This window comes from Bactrocera tryoni, chromosome 5, assembly GCF_016617805.1.
Source record: "Bactrocera tryoni isolate S06 chromosome 5, CSIRO_BtryS06_freeze2, whole genome shotgun sequence".
Taxonomy (NCBI): Eukaryota; Metazoa; Arthropoda; class Insecta; order Diptera; family Tephritidae; genus Bactrocera; species Bactrocera tryoni.
This window is the reverse complement of record NC_052503.1, coordinates 52,817,912-52,833,614: the sequence shown is the minus strand read 5'-3', so window position 1 is coordinate 52,833,614 and position 15,703 is coordinate 52,817,912. Positions and strand designations below refer to the sequence as shown.

The 15,703-nt window shown below is 35.0% G+C and overlaps 1 protein-coding gene and 2 non-coding genes across 4 annotated transcripts in view; 2 read left to right on the top strand and 1 right to left on the bottom strand.

Annotated features, from left to right (window-relative positions):
- The window catches only part of LOC120777214 (speract receptor), a 70,787-nt gene that overhangs the window by 24,637 nt on the left and 30,447 nt on the right, over nt 1-15,703 (top strand). The window lies entirely within an intron of this gene.
- On the bottom strand, nt 5,788-5,900 carry LOC120779238. The gene has a single exon (XR_005705631.1). It is a non-coding gene; the product is annotated as a U5 spliceosomal RNA (small nuclear RNA).
- LOC120779245 lies at nt 7,181-7,378 on the top strand. Its single transcript, XR_005705638.1, has one exon. It is a non-coding gene; the product is annotated as a U2 spliceosomal RNA (small nuclear RNA).

Here is a 15,703-nt window from a genome sequence, read left to right as displayed (position 1 = left end):
CAAAAAATATTCTTTGATGTACCCGTCAAGCTCTAATTTACATTGTGTTGAAAATTATTTGACTTTGATTTTTCTATATTTTTTTCAATGTAATGCAGCTTGATAAACAACATTTTATGGCTTCTGTTCCAGCGCGTAAATGTACAGAGAGGATGGTTTCCAACTCGTGAACACGCCATTTATGTATAGTTGGCCGTGTGAAAAACATAAGCATATCAGACTTATGCCACACAATTTAGTGACTATCTTGTGCCCTGTTGATTGCCATCGCAAATGCAATTTCATTGGAAATGGAATACGTTTGAACTGGAATGGCAAATCGTTAGAACTCTACAGGAATCTGCCTCTGTCTTCGATAGTTGCGTCGCAACCAGTCAGGTTCCATTGCAAAATTTCGGCGCATGAAGATTGCGAAACATAATAATGACAGATCCAACTTTGAGATGCAACGATGCGTGGCATGTCAAGTTCTCCACAGAATTTAAAATTCCACTGATTAATCTACGGATTCGCCTTCATTACAAGAGACGATCGATCGATTTGTATGGAGCGCAAACCTCCAGGAATTTGACTTGAACCTTCCAGTTTAAGCCACACATCGGTATATGAGTTCACGAATTCACCGAAAGCAGGAATTGATATCAAACTACTGGAATTTGGTCAATACTCAATGTTTAGCAACATGATAAAATTTCTTCATACTTCATTTTGTCCGTATCCCATAATTGACGCGGATTTGAAGGCTGATATGTCGAAATGATCATCGCGCAGCGTATACGAACTTCAGTTGTATGCGAAGTAGCATCGTCCATCACTTTGATTCCAGTGATTATCAGGTTCCAGCAAATTGTAATTAAGGCATGCTTCGAAAGTTGCACACACCGTACCATTCACAGTTCGCAATAACATCAATGAAGCTGAACTGCGCACAGTAATCAAGTAGCAACCGAAGAAGCAATCGTCGTTTTTCGGGTTAATTGTATAAATTAGTTCCAATGCATTAGTTGAGAACCCGCCCTGATGTCCATCTACCGCTTGGCCTAGCTCACTGCGTAACCATTTGTTCGACGATGCATTCCATCTATAATATGAAGGCATTTCCGAATAGAGAAATATTCTCGCAAACGGATCACTGACGCAAGTGGAGAAAATTGATTGTACCTTCGACAATGCTTATTTTGTTGCTGGCTTCCACTGGCTGTGCTGTATTTCTCTCTGCTGAAATACTCGTTGGCCATTCTCCAAATTAACTGCGAGACGCAGAACAGTCGGAAAAACGTTCTATGAAATTCAAAAGTTAATTTCCTACAAAGAGTTTTATTGCAGTTCACGTTTCGACCGTTTCGTCTCAAGACCAATAACCGCCATGTTAAGCTTCCTTTGGTGACGTACTTAAAACGTATTTTACTGATTTCACCAACCAATACTCAACAATGATATGAATGATATGAATATGAATTAGACAATAATGGTGAATATAGACGATCCGTGTGTTGTCAACTTCGGTATTCACTATTCTAAACTGAATGTTGAATGTTCTGCCATCAACGCCGATAGAGTGGATATCCATCATTTCCAGTTTGTCTTTCCGAAAGAAAGCACGGATAGTGTTTCGTAAATTTATTGTCAAACATACAAACCGAAGTGGATTCGTAATTGTCCGTAAGGTTCATATGGTTCATGATTGGTTGTCACCACTTCGTATAAAACTGGATCTTCTAGATCAGGAATTTCCCAGAAATAATTTCATCAAATTGATCTGTGTAACTCACCATCCATAGAAGAATGTGTGCGTGCGGCAAACCTCTTTTGCCCACTCAATAGAGTACATCTAGCATCTTACAGCACCACATATACGTTGCTTGAAGATAAAGTCCATCAAACCATCGTACTTGGTGTTTGAAAGTCGTGCTGTGACATCGTGACGATCGCTTGTTGATTGACCAATGATCCCATCATATCCGCACGTATGTATGTCATCGCATTCTGGGAGTACTCAGTCACGTGTCTTGGGCTGCCAATGCATGTTGATGCCAAAAGAACGCCGACCAATATTAACGCTTTTGTATAAAAAAAGCTACTTTATGGAATTGTCCAATTATTATGGGCAAATTTAGATATAATACTTTCAATATCGACTTCTTTAAGCAAGCCATGCTCTATATTCAAGAAAGTGAGATATTAAGACGTTATTTGCCCATCGTGTTCCTTAATTAATTTTAAAACGTTTTAATGTTGAAAAAAAACGTTCGCCACTGCAGTTAGTGATCATGATAGATAAGTAAATTCGCAAAGCAATTTCTAAGTTTGGGAAACACGATTCTAAAAGAATTTAGCTTAATAAAAGTTTATAATATTGCTGTTCCAGAGGCTCCTGTTTCTGTTGTTAATTATAGTAGGATACATCCTGTGTTCAGCAGCTCATGCGAACTACATTAATTTGGCCGCCTTAGGCTTATTTTCCCTAACCATCTTCGTGAGCACTGACCATGGGGCCTTAGAGGATTTTTCCAAAATCTCTCTGTTGTAAGAGATTTTAGCCATCGTAATACATACTTCAAAAAACACCAGTAATTTTATGATATGCTTTCATACGTTTAGTTAAAGCAGGCAGTACGTTGTCAATAATGACAATAAACACTCAAATTGAAACGTTGTCCAGATGTTTGATTTCAATGACGTACTGGTATGATTCATAAAGGGCGTATCCCGTATTAAAGCCTCGATCAGACGACGGCAGTGAAGCGCTAGTCGCTTGCAAGCCTTATAGGACTCGTCTCCACGTAATTATCATTATTCCGTTTCTAACTTATTCATCGTTGATAGTTGTCCGTGTTTATTACGGCACTCTCCTTGATCCACCGTTATTGAAAATGTCTTCCAATACTTGCTTAATAGTGATAAACCATATAAAGTGCTTCGTAGCATCAACCAAGACCACTGACCGTCCGATAACCGTTTAAAATCGGAATTTTTATTTTATTTTTTAAGGCGTTCGTAAGACGACTCATCGATAGGTGCAGAGCGGAACAAAATGTACAGAGGTTTTCTAAATGAAATTGAAGAAAGTAATGCTTCTGCAGCAACCTAGCAACCAAATTTAATGAATGTAAGTATAGGCATACTATTTATTTTCTTAATTCTGGCTGAGCCGATATTTGAACCCTGTTAAGCTGGCATTATAATAGCATGGCCCACTACGACTTTTAATCTTAATGATACTCACTCACCTGCAAATTCCAGAACTTGTTGTTGTTTAGCAGTATGACTCTTCCGCGTTCAAGAACTTAATAAATCTTTCCTCTGATCCAGATGGCAGAACATGACTTCAGACTCTGAAACACCTTTGTTTAACGGTACAATTGAACTCCAACTACGGCCTGTTAAGAGGTCAAGTCCGCTTGGAAAAAGAGATCACCAGATAAAGCATTTTGATTACTGTCAAAGTTATGATATAAAGTCACAAAGTTTTTTTATAATATGGAAGGTCACAAGAATACTGAAATTTAATAATTATTTAAAATTATTTTCTTTGATGGCCATGAAGCATAAAAATCCAGAGATATTAGATAATGATTTTCTTTTTATTTTATTTTACAAGCATTTAACTAATTAATAAAAATTCACAATAGCAGTATCAGGCAGAAATTTAACTTTATTTTAATATAAGAATTAATAACATAATAAAAAAATAAAATCATTAAAGCAGGAAAGTTCAAACGCTTCCATTTATTTTGGTTGATTTAACGTGACGAAATCGAGCCTAGATTTCAGGTGGAAGGTAGTGAAGAGAAGCTAAGAGCTATGTTGAAAGGCATGCAAGGATGATGTAATGCCCATCTAAAATTATATTTTTAAATATTGCCAGTTGGAGCAGTCTCCCTCAGTGGGACCCAGTACGGTTACTCTTTACATGTGGGTTAATCCACCACTTAGGTATGGGGAAAAGAAAAGAGCTGGTTAGTTTTCCGGCAATTATTCAATTTTTTCTCGCCAAAACCTATCTTTGAACTTCAGCGAACATTAAAAAATTGGGCACAATTAATCCAGGCGTTGTTGAGTTATGCGCTTAGCAACACATTTTGCGATTTATTTTTATATTATACATATGTAGATTAAAAACATTCCTGTAAGGAGAGGATATTGACAGCTGATACTTTAACAACTTATGATAACGTCTATAAAGTGATCCTCTCATTCACTATTTTTCTGAACGAAACGTTGTCAAATTACGAAAAAAAATTACCCTATTTTGTCGAAAGTGTGCTCAGTAATGTACAAAAGGTCCGAATAAAATTACTCTATCCATATTTAAGAAATAAAATCGCAAAAACAGTGATTTTTTTACCATGAAAACTTTAAAGCATCCAAAATATTTGGTCCGCTTCTATTGCAAGTCGATGCGTATGATGACGCGCAAAATGAAACAATACAACACACACTATTTTAGGGCGGGGTAATAAGGTGGATTTCAACAGTAGCTATGTATATATGTACATAATAAAGTAGCATGTTGCACCCATTTGTGAATTTTTATTTTACGTATATAAATAATTGTTGAATAAATTTATTAGTTTATATATTGTATGTGAAGTGGCTCTATAATTATGGCGAGGGAAAACCCGTAAACGCAAGGAGGAGTGACAAACACAGACGGGAACTGATAAAAAAGATGTGGCAAACTAATAAGGTATGGAAAGTAACGAGGTTTTTACAAAAAAATTGATACAAGGTATGTTTGTTCTAAGATTCAGCTTTGCATTTATGAAAAAATTTAGAAGTCAGCGAATTGCGATAAAATCCAATCATGTTTCAGTTCCTTTACAAATACCCCTTCAATGCCGTTATCTGATTTTTTAACACAACTAGATATCTCTACAACTAATGCAGTGCCTAGGTTGTATTTTATATTTCGGGTATGGCAACACTAGTTCTGCAATCTGGAAACTCATAATTTTATAGTAAGGTTTCACTTTTTTGTGGTAAGCATGCTCAGAACGTTTTGCAATACGTGTGCTATTTGCGTTGTTTACAGTAACTTAAAATTTTCTTTTCGACCAAAAAATGGAATTAAACCAGGAATAATTTCGGAAGATTATGTTTACAACCTTCGACGTGGACTAACTTAGCAACATACCATCGACGAACTTTATTAAATTTTTGGTGATGAAGCTTCATTAAAGACCAGTGTTTATCGATGGTATGGCGAATTCAACTCAATTCATAAATCATTCTAAGACGCATTTTGAAAGGTCATCCAAAATCAGTTGTTGTTCCGGAAACTTTTGATGCCGTTCGCAAACTGATATTGCAAGATCGTAACGTGACCTATCGAGAGATATAGGCATTAAGTAGGACCAGCTTACATTCTATATTGCATATTATTTACATTTTACAAATAATGTATACCTATTATAACAATATTTTCTAAACTATTTACAGCTCACTGTAAAAATATTTCACTGGAGTCCATACAATTTGTCGATCGCTCAAAACAAGGCTTTGACTTGGCGTATTATTAAATGCTTGCAAAGTTGAGTGTATCCATATGGATACAATATAGCGAAAGGGTTAATAACGCCAATATGTTCATGATATCACAGTCTGTCCTATTCGTGAAGGTAATATTATAATGAGTAATTGTTTTTGTAAAAAAACTCAAAATATATTTTCTTTACTTTCCAAATAATTTGACTTTTTCTATGCCAACAAATAGTATACATTTATGTCTTGCGATTCACTGTATATGTACCTGAGTACTCTTCATTACAATTACTAAATAAACCAAAGATCACGAACCCTTCAAAAATTCATTTAGACTCATTAGAGTGCTCCTCTCCACGGAAATCTTTAGTAAAAGGCGAAAAATTTATTCGACAACTGAAGAGAAGTCAGAGTGATTTCAAAAACCGATGACTTAGCTATTAATACCAAACGTTCTATGAACCGTATGAGAAGTATAATTCATACACGAAAACTGAGCCAGACAATGTTAGCATGAAGTGGATGAATCACGATATTTTAAACGTATTCGAGCGTAGGTAATGTAATTATGTAGGCACACTTTCGTTATGGCTAGGGTAGGTAAACATTGCACACACTATCTACTGCCGTACATACTTACATACATACATACATATGTATGTACGTTAGTGCGAACCACGCATGGTTGATTAGTACGGATAATGTAAAGGAATAGTTGTTGCTAGGCGCGAGTGTAGGACTTGCATATTCTTTAGACCAAAAAAATTCCTATACAACTTTGACGATTCTTTCCGTTTACGAGGATAGGTTCCTCAGACTTGTATCTGTCATTCTTCTAATATGTACTATAGGTTCTTAAAAGCTGGTTTCTTGCTCTTGCAAGACTGTAATTTAAGTTTTCTTCCAGAGGTCTGAAACTAAATATGTACATATTTAATTTGTTACCTCATCGCTGCACACATTTTATTAGTAATAAAACAAATTAATAACAAATAATGACCTGCAAGAGTTGTGTTTGATTGTTTGAGGTTATAAAAGACTAAGTAGAGAATCAATAAATCTTATTACACAGACCTTATGCGAGAAAACTCTTCTCGTTTCCTTGCATTCTGTAGTATTTCGAAAGTTCCTTTAATGCCTTTGTTTCGATAAATGGTCCCGTCAAATGGCCGCCAAGATCATGCAATTTAACGCCTCTATATTATTTTCCCCGGGGGTATTTTAAATTAAAGTTTATCTCAACTAACTAGCATCACTCGAGGATTTCGAAGACAACAAAGACGACAAATTGTCATAAATGACGGTATAAAACTCATTCTGACCGAATTTGACTGTTTTATTTCATTTTAAAATCACTAGCTCACTAGCGCGCTACTAAATTCACTCAATAAGCATACATACACACATACAACTATTTACACATGAAGCCTACAGTAGACTGCGATTACGATGCCGGCAAATGATCGAAGCGAATACCGAGTAGCAGGCGATTGAAGCAGTGAATATAGGCGGCAGTCGGAAACGTAGCAAATGTGCCGTTGATAACAGGTAGCTGACAAATCGTCGGCTATATTTAAAAATAACCACAGACCGCATTTGCTTTGTAATATTTTTCATTCGGTTTGATTCGTTTTCAATTCTCACTCTGTTAATTTATACTGGAGGTGAAATGCTTAGTTATATGTTGTGAAAAGTTATCGCTTCTCGGCCTTATGGCTAAGATCAAAGTGTAGTATCTGTTCTTATCAGCTTAACATCTGATAGATCCTCCATCGGAGGACAACAAATGTTAAACTGATTTTTGGAAATCGACGGAGTGTTTTAGGAGCTTGCTCCACCTCCATCACGGGTTGGCCCGGTATTGCAGTACCACCGGGAATTCGGCCCAAATTATTTAATACATAACAAAATATTTAGTTTCTAGCAAAGTGTATTCAACAAAGTGAACTAAGTATTTGACTTACGCTTATTTGACAATAAAATAGTAAACAATTCATGTATTTGATTATATTAATCCGTGTGTTTTTTTTTGATCTTGAACAATATGAAGCCAATTGCTTTACATACATATACTTATATGATAAATATAAACGTAATATCGGGTGATTTTTTAAGAGCTTGATAACTTTTTTTAAACAAAAAAAACGCATAAAATTTGCAAAATCTCATCGGTTCTTTATTTGAAACGTTAGATTGGTTCATGACATTTACTTTTTGAAGATAATTTCATTTAAATGTTGACTCATGTGGTTTCAACAAGATGGCGCTACATGCCACACAGCTCGCGATTCTATGGCCATTTTGAGGGAAAACTTCGGAGAACAATTCATCTCAAGAAATGGACCCGTAAGTTGGCCACCAAGATCATGCGATTTAACGCCTTTAGACTATTTTTTGTGGGGCTACGTCAAGTCTCAAGTCTACAGAAATAAGCCAGCAACTATTCCAGCTTTGGAAGACAACATTTCCGAAGAAATTCGGGCTATTCCGGCCGAAATGCTCGAAAAAGTTGCCCAAAATTGGACTTTCCGAATGGACCACCTAAGACGCAGCCGCGGTCAACATTTAAATGAAATTATCTTCAAAAAGTAAATGTCATGAACCAATCTAACGTTTCAAATAAAGAACCGATGAGATTTTGCAAATTTTATGCGTTTTTTTTTTTTAAAAAGTTATCAAGCTCTTAAAAAATGAAATGAGACAACCAATTTATTTGTTTATATGCTTTATACTTTTCATGAACATATAATAAGTACCATGTTTTGTATGATCAATTAGTTGTTTAGAAGGTGAAAATATAACGCAAAATGTATGACATGTCATAAGGGAGCTATTTGTTACTGTCATTTTATTTAATCGGTTCCGACAAATGATTACCCCTACATGTAAACGTATTAGCCATATCACATTAAAATTTAGTCTAAAGACACCCCAAAGTATATTCACATTATACAACGAGGAGTATTAATAGAAACGCATGGCACCACGATATCTTACCATATGTACTTAGGAAAAATAATCAGTGTTTGTGCGTTATATTTTCAAATTATGTTCATTATACAGGTATGTTAATGTGATACTTTGCAAGGCAATTTTCCTCTACAGGTTAGAGAGGGCTTGATGCATGGCCTTGTTTAAACTAGACAACCAAAAATAACTTACTCGGTTTGAACAGCTGCGTTGGCAAGAGTATTATTAAAAAACGCGTGGTTCTCGTTCATGTGCACCAGAAATTTATACCAATTCCACACCAGAAACTCCTTACCACAAAAACTACAGCACAGCATGTATAGCTTCCGATCAGTTGTTAAAATTTTCGCGTAAACAAGTTTGTCTTGAGACCTAATCAATAGTAAAAACGTAAAATTTCTATTTATCAAAATATGAGGGTTTCTTACTTTTTTCTTGAAGATTGGGAAGTAAGTTTAATGAGGATACTGCATCGGGGCTTAGTCGTCTTCTTTTAAGGGGAGATTCTTTTATTTCCTCCGCCTTAAAATGTAGCCCACATATTCTCGATGACAAACTGAGTTGTACGCTTTTTCCCATTCCTTCCGTTGCGATTTGTCAGTTGGAGCACAAATCATTGGTAAGTTGCTTCCATGAGTTGTTTTGCATAGGCAACAAGTATTCGGCAATTTATTCAGTTATTTAAAAAAATATTGTTTTTCGTTTTGAAATTTGCTTACTTTTGAATTTCCGAATTTGAATTTTTGAATAAATGTAAGGGTTAAGCCAATGACAACATTGATGTCAAATAAGCGTAAAGAAAAATTAAATGTCATATACTTAGTTCACTTTGTTGAATACACTTTGGTTTCTAGTAGTGATGGGCGATGTTGTGACTTTTAAGGATACTTGTGACTGTGGCTTTGTAGTAGCAGTGATTTTAAACTGTGACTGTACTGTAATACAAAAATTGTTACAGACAAAGGCCAATAAAGTAGAACAAAATTGTTTCATTTTTTCATTTACGTACAATGTACATACACAAGTATTTATTTAGAATAAACAGAAATTAAAATAGTAAATTAATTTTTAGAAAATCAGCAAATATAAAATATACTTATATGTACATAAAAGATAAAATTAAAAATAATTACATTAAATGGAAAAGATTTTCTTCTGTTCTTTCAGTCTGAAATTCTATTTCTTCCCTTCGCATTTCTATTAGATAACGTTTTATAATTTTGTGCTGCCTATTCATGAGTCAACCCCATTAATTTGAATCTGGGGTCGAGAAACGTTCCCTAATTCCATTTAAAAAAATTCAATCAATTTTTGTATGGTGTTTGAAAGTGCAAGTGTCTATAGACATCTAATAGACCTTATGCGATTGGTATTACCAGCGAACCTGTGCACTAATGCAAATGGTTTACAATTTTGCACAAAGCAGCAACAGCCGCCCACTCATCGCTGGTTAACATATGTATGTACGTAGGGAAATTTTTGTTTATAATTACCAAAGGACATTTCACCGCTCCAACATTGCCAGTGTGGAGTTCCACCTCGTTTCAACTTGTTGAATTAATTTTAGAGGTTCTTTACCGCTGTTGCGCTGGTAATTTTCAAACGCTTCATTCGCTGAAGTACTTTTCTTGAAGTAAACAACTATTACTTCAACTTTATCAGTTACTTGTTCTACTTCAGGAATGCGCAATCCTTCTTTTATTGTTAAATTAATTGTGTGCGCCATATGTACATCCAAAATGCTTCCAACCTAACTTATTAATTATGGCACTTTTTATGTTACTAGCATTATCCGAAACAGCTTGCAATATTTTTTCGTTAATTTTCCAATCACTTACGATTTGTTGTATCGCCTAACATAAGTTTTGCTTTAGTTGGGATGACGATAAAAGTACTGACGTTAGTTCAAAATTTTCGAAGACATAATGTACCGCTACAGCAATGAAACTAGACGTGTTCCGCGATGTCCAACAATCAGTGGTGATGCAAAACTTTTCCCCGCTCCTAATCATTTCTCGCATCTTATGTTTACATTCCTCATACAATGCAGGAATAATTGATTTTGAAATCACACGTCTGCTAGGAATGTCATAAGATGGATTTAGGGCTGTTACAAATTCCCGAAAACCTTTGTCCTCAACTATGGTGAAAGGTTGCAAATTCACCGTAAAGAGCTGCAATAATTTGCTTGTCATTTCACTTTTTGATTTTAGCCGCGCGACATTTAAAAGCTTAGTTTGTGTTTAAAGGCTTTGGTAATGCAGACGAAGTTGATGGAATATCCTCTTCAAAAGTAACAGGCACATTTTGCGGCGCTGGCGTAATTTCCGACTGCAAAAACATTTTCACAATACCAATTTGATATAACTTCAAAATTATATTACCATTTCCAATTGAACAGTAGGATGCCTCCGTTCCATATGTTTTTTTTTTTTTTTTTATTTGATGTTGACGTTTTATATAATATTTTGGATTTACAAATATCACATTTTGCGAAAACAGCATCGACCTCTTTAAAATATTGCCACACATAACTCGTTTTGGTTCTTTGTGATACAGACATCTTTAATTTTTATTAAGTATAAGCAAATTAATTTGTAACCGTTTCCTACAAAAATTAATGTAAATGATCCGTTATTTTTTAAGAAGCACATTTTTTAAATCACAATAGATATAATCTGTCACAATACAAGTAGATGCAGCAATGGAGCAGAATTTCAAATATATTGAAATAAACGATGACTGTCAGTTTTTACTGGCAGAATTAAAAAGTATTGTAACAATTGACCATATTCCTGACGATAAAACAATAAAAATGGCGAATCATTACGAGGATAATATTGTATTCTCCAGTAAATTTGGATCCAATACAATAATATATTTTAAAAAACAATAATACGAAAAAAAAATCGAGATCGGCCAATTTTTTTTTTTTAATTTCTTTATTTGAGGTTTTAATAATGCAGTCAAACACTTGTTATACGATTCATTGACTGTCCCTGGGTTCCGAGGTATAAACCTTACGGCGCTCCACTACTGCTACTTTAGGAAACTTGTCACAGCTGTGACCAGTGATTTTTAAGTAGCAGTGACAAAATCACAGGTACTGAAATATTTGCCATCTCTAGTTTCTACAAAAGTTTGTCTATAATGTATAAAGGAAGATCGTTAGTACATTCTAATGAGTTTATTGAATCGAGAACTCTCTATGTGTTCAGTCATTCCAAGAATTGATTAGCGACCGTTTCCATGTAAGCCGTGAGTATGAAATTTTTATTTAAGTCTCTAGCTTGTCAAAAGTGAAATAGGAGAAATATAAATATTTTATGAAAAGCGAGTATTCGCAAATCAAACGAAGAATTCCTTAGGAATGCTATTTCCCATACCGCGCTGATAGCTGGAAGTACCTGGTTGATGAAGTTAGCAAAAGACGAGCTTCTCATATTCAATGCAGTCATATTGGCAGAAAAGTAATATTTATCAGAATACCTGGCATTATAACAAGAAATCGTTTCCTAAAAATGCTTCATTTCAACAATAATGAAAACCTTTCAGAAGCTAGGTAACCTTTAGCTTTTTACCATTGATTGAAAAACTTCGGGAATTATTTCAGCAACCGATTATTCCATCAGAATATCGTCACCTGAAATGCAAAATAACGTATCATCAAAAAAATCAAAATTCAGTTTTTTACTGATTACGATTCACCACATCGTATTACATATGTATGTGTCGCAAATTTTAAGCTTCTGCGATCAAAAATACCCAAGTTATATTAAAAATTCAAAAAAAACGTATCATCAAGTGCTTGATTTCGTTAAACAAAATGACGTATCATCACTTATGTATGTAAATATAATGTTTGTTTTTTTTTATATCGAAGTTAGCCTTCATTTATTGTTTATGTTTATTTTTAGTGATGAAGTTCAATGTACTTTGGTTAGTTTAGGCTACATGGTTGATCGATCGTGGACTACTATATACATATACATATGTAGTCCTTTGTGAGGCCATAGAAAAGAAGAACTCCTATAATAAATTAACAAAACGCTTCCCGCCAGTTCGGTGGGATGTCTGAAGCTATGCGCCCCAAGTGATTAAGTCCTGACCTCCCTAACGCAAGACAGCCAAGAAGGAAGTGTTGAGTTGTTTCCACCTAATCTCTTCCATACAGCTTCTGCAGATGGCGTCTGGTAGGATTCCCAGCCTTACTGTGTGGAAGCCAATAGGGCAATGGCGAGTTACAAGCCCCAAAACTAGGCAAAGAGTTCACTAGATCTCATGCGAACGATCTTGGGACAAAAGACTTTTTCAACAGCGTGTGTAAAAACTGTGGCCCAGCAGTAAAAGATTAGGATACGGGAGCACAGATCCGCTCCCATTCTACCGATAGCGGTTCTAGGTTTCCTTTTCTTGCTAGCTCATGTTTCCTGCGATTCCGCTGTGGTCTGGCACTCATATCATTCTTATCACAAAGGCACTCGATGCTATTGATAGCGAGATTAGGTCTTCGATCAGCTCTGAATTCCCTCATTGTTAATGAGTTCAAGGCTGGAATCGCCGCTCTGCTATCTGAGTCGATGGTCACTCCCTGTCCTGTCCACTGTCCCTTTTCTCCAACGGCTTTTTCCCACCCACAACTCCCTCGGTATATGGGTAGGGAAGGAGCCGCCAGAGTTTGGTTTAGCGACTCCATGATCCAAGTGATCAGACCCGTGCATTTTTAGGAATTCAGCAGCCTATTCTTTTGCAAAGTTTAACAATAACTAAAAAGAAATGGCAACATCTGCAGGACCTAGAAGCTTTAATTCCAGCAGACTGTTATTACTTTTATGACAATATACCTTTTGAATAATTAGTTATTAAATAAATAATAATTAAACATTATCCTCAATTTTTAGCTTGAAATATTTAAATTTTTTCTAGCACTTATGTACATACATATTAATAATAAAAATGACATGAAATATGAAAAATTGCAAATGTTTTTATTTAAAATTAAAAAAAAAATATTAATATTCATATTTCTATACAAATTTAGATTGATCATACGTTATTTTTTTGCAGAAATGAAAATTCAAAATAACGTAAGACACCTACTATAAATTTTGCTTCATTTTTTCATTTTTTTTTTGTTTTCTAAAATATACTTATAGGTTCATGTTAATTCAGATTTGAAAATTTTGTTTCAATATCTCAAGTGGTTTTCTTTTATAGGGTTTTTTGCTTCTGTAAACCTACGAAAAGTGATGTTACGTTATTTTGCATTTCAGGTGACGATATGTACATACGTATCCATGAAACACTTGTTATATGATTTCAAGGTACTCAAAATATCCGAAAATTTTCATTCCTTTTTGATCAGGCCATACGGTATCGCAATGGTATCATCCCCAAAGGCCAAGCAGCAAAATGATGGAATGAATCTAGATCTAATCGCCACTATGGAGGGGCTACACCAGTTCAAATCATTTTCCTGCAAGACGAGGTGGCATCACTCAACGTGTTAAGACTTCAAGCAATTTTTCCATCTGTTTACCAAATGTTTTGGTGTTGTCAACTTTATGCTGCTCTGTAAAACATAGAGGAGAGCTTGTGGGGGGGTGGGTATGTATGTACAGATTATATCTTGATTATGCCTGCAAACTTCAGTCTTGAGTTGCGAGTTCGGATGTTATCAACACTTTTCACTTAAAATGCCCCATTTATTACCGCTCTGGTCTTCAAACTTTCGTTTTTTAAGGATTTTCGAATAATCTTAGGACTGATATCAACTCCTTGGACTTCCTTAACCACTTTACTAGTCTCCACCGCGTTCCTTGTAGTGCCTGAACGAATAAGTGCCTAGCTATTTATATATCAAAGTAATGATTGGTCCAATATTCCGTCGTCACTTGCTATACAATCATAAAATCTTCTTATCACTTGGCCATCGAAGATACATTTTAAAATTTAGCTGTATTATGAAACCAATCATTTATATGATCATCGACTCCAAAAACGTTAAATTATAAACTCGTTCCCACACATAGCCTAATGATATTTTCGCCGCAGTGAAGTAGGTGCAGGCACGTTGTCAGGATTTAGTTTCGGGGGCCCGCAAATTGTAAAGGGATTTCGGTTACTTTTGCTTTTATACATATGTATAAGGTGAACAACGATCTAACTATTGGTGAGCCGGGAAAACATGAAATGTCGTCATTACTTCACTTCATTACTTGCTTCAAAGAAATGAAATTTGACGTTATTTTGGCTTCTAATTACGTATGGAAATTATCTCTCGACGCTAGTTTTTGTTACTGGAACTGTGATCAAAACGCTAAGAAGTACATAGTCTCATGGCGCGAAAATACGTTCCGTCACAATATTTCAACAGTTTCAAAACTTCAGTTGAGCACTTGACAAACGATATTTTTGCATTCTGCTTCACCGCGGTCAATGACATCTTATCTTCGGCTTACTGCAGCAAATCGTGGAAGAAGCAGATGAAGCTTGGTGGTACAGATTCAGTTTTGAGAAATCTGGCAGGAAACAATTCTTGGAGCTCGAAGTTCAGTGTCGACAAGCTTTTCGGCATACTGCAATGTGGAATGAAGAGTAAAAAGTAAGAAGCTGTTATTATTCTTTGGCACGATTCCGATTACTTTGGCGGAGGGGTAAAAAAACCGAATTTCCGTATAAATGGGGTATGTGCGGATAGGAGAGCTTCTCCAGAGGAGGAATATCCAAAAATAATATAAAAATAACTTTTATTTTTTAAAATATTCACGATTAAAAGTTCAAAAAGTTGCACTAATAACACATGGTATTTCTCTAAGTTTCACTAAATTTTTTTCACGTTTTTCACTCTGTTTATTTAAATATACACTCTAAACATTGAAATAAGTTCACATTTCACTTTTATTTTGCTATATTTTACCTAAATTTATTAATTTAAAAATCACTTAGCACACTCATCGTTGAAAAGGTTACATTGTTTACAATTAAGAGGAAAACGAGCGTTGCGACATCTTAAAGCAGCAAATATGTAGGTAATTTTTTTTTCTTTGTTTGTTTTTTTGATATTCTTTTCTTTGATTCTTTTTATTTCTATAAAAATAATACTTTCTACATATATGTATATGTGATTTATGTGGCTAAGTACTTTCGCTTAGTACTCCTTTCTGCGTTAAAATAAAAAAATATATTGAGTTTCGTTATAAAATGGTTTAAATTTTTGAAGTTGAGTATTTAATGCGGTAAAATAGCT